General features: G+C 40.8%; 1 long non-coding RNA gene across 2 annotated transcripts; it reads right to left on the bottom strand.

Annotated features, from left to right (window-relative positions):
* Window positions 1–447: 447 nt before the first annotated feature.
* On the bottom strand, window positions 448–1553 carry LOC127672672 (uncharacterized). 2 transcript variants are annotated; one of them, XR_007974997.1, is made up of 3 exons: window positions 1391–1553; window positions 1214–1249; window positions 448–931 (listed from the first exon to the last, which is right to left on the bottom strand). It is a non-coding gene; the product is annotated as an uncharacterized LOC127672672 (long non-coding RNA). The 2 variants fall into 2 exon arrangements; XR_007974996.1 differs by lacking the exon at window positions 448–931 and adding an exon at window positions 982–1011 and having other exon boundaries at window positions 1391–1543.
* Window positions 1554–1950: the final 397 nt, after the last annotated feature.

Below are 1950 nucleotides of genomic sequence, written 5' to 3'. Positions count from 1 at the left end.
AGGTCAGCTCACTCACAGAAAGGTAGACACAGGATAATAATAATAATAATAATAATAATAATAACAAGGATGATGATAATAAGATACATAATGATATAGTGGAGTTCATCTGTTTCCAATATGACTGTCTTGTCTATTTCATGACAGAATTTTGATGCATATAGTTAATAATAATAATAGTAATAACAATAATAATACAGTTACTAATAATAACAATATACTTAATAATAATATACTTAAAAATAATAATAACATACTTCATAATAATGTAGGAAATATTAATAACAATATAGTTATTAATATAGTCAATAGTAATAATTATAATGTACTTCTGTATAATAATAATTCGTAGCAATAAGAATAACAATATAGTTAATAATAATAACAATAACAACAGAAGTAGCATGGAATGGCTGATTGGCCTGATGCTGAGAGTCCAGGGTCCATGAGAGGTGGTGTTTTCCTTCCTGAATCAGAATGAATCTGCCAAATCCCATGTATGAGCTACAGGTAAAGGCTATGGACACTCCAGAAGTCACGTTAGTGCTCGGCCAGACTGACAGGCTGGGCTTTTCATGTACTCCTAGGATACAAGGGGCAGGATGTGAAATGAACAAGAGTTACTCATATTGCCTTCTAGGACTGGACTCTGAGAGAAGAGCTCCCGGAGAACAGACCTCCTTCTCAGGAGAAAGCACATACATGGTTCCCAGAGCGTCCACTCCCCTGTCACCACCAGCTGCAGGGCATCACTGTGCTCTGAACGTGCAACAGAGGTCCTATAATAACACTTATAGATGCCTGCGTAGTCGGTTGTCGTGTGTTGAATGTTGAACTTGGCCTTATTCATTTTTTCCAGAGGGAATTGAGTGTCCCAAGGATATCCATTTTCCTCTTTATACAGACGATGCTCCTGGGCCTCCCAGGAACCCTCACACCAGATAATCACAGGTGTATAGAAAACAATCATGGAGCCAGTCACAGCCCAGATGACGGGCTTTGGGAGGTGTCCTGTGAAGAAATCAAAGGCTGAGTCCCAGGACATCTTCCTTCAGACACCAGATCATAGCACAGAAACCTCCCCTGGACCGAGACATTAGAGCATAAATGCTTTTTACTGATTACCATTGTGAGGAATTGGCTCACTAGAGGAAAATAGAGGTATTCCCATCAGAGTGAAGAAACAAACCCTGGAAAGGATGGAGACACTCACCTGCCTGTCCTGCCATCCTGTGTTCCACAATAAAACCTGGAAGAAAACTTTCAGTCAGACCTTTTCCACATTTAAAGACAGAGGGGATCCCCGAGGGTGTCCACGTGAAATTAATCCTGGCTGTTGAGTAGGTTCCCTTACGGACATAAATGTCAATTCCCCCTGTTCATATCTCACCAAGGTACAACAGCCCTGTGAGCACGGCCATCATGGTGAGTAACAGTAGTGTCCGTAGCTGTTGTCCTTGGCCAGTCTGGCAAATGTTCTGTAACATCAGGCAATATGTGGATGTCATCTTATGGGCAGGTCCTTCCTGTCATGGGTTTTCAATATCATAGCTATTACTACAGGAAGAGAAACTTCTGTATTTTCCTCAGTACAGAGGATTGGGTCATCACTCAGGACTCTGAAGTGATTTTTAGAGATCTTTGTTGTTGTTTAATTTCTCAAAGATTTTCCATCATCCTGGTGTTTTCTAAGCCAGAGTGCATTCACAACTAAGAGCATTTTGCTTTAAAATAGAAACAAATATAGATGCAGGTTATGGAAATGTCCTGTGGGTCAAATCCAGGGCTGTGTTCTAAGACAAGAGTCACCGATGCTCTTTCAATTGGAGGATGTAATGCCAAGGGGCTTTATAGACTCAGTTCACATGTTTCTGAAGGTTTGTCTCATATCACTGCTGGCTATGCCCCAGTGGTCTCCTTCCCCGTGTCATATTGTCCTGATCCACTGTA

The sequence above is a fragment of the Apodemus sylvaticus genome, chromosome 22, assembly GCF_947179515.1.
Source record: "Apodemus sylvaticus chromosome 22, mApoSyl1.1, whole genome shotgun sequence".
Taxonomy (NCBI): Eukaryota; Metazoa; Chordata; class Mammalia; order Rodentia; family Muridae; genus Apodemus; species Apodemus sylvaticus.
Note: the sequence above shows the minus strand (reverse complement) of the source record. Positions and strands in the feature narration are given on the sequence as shown.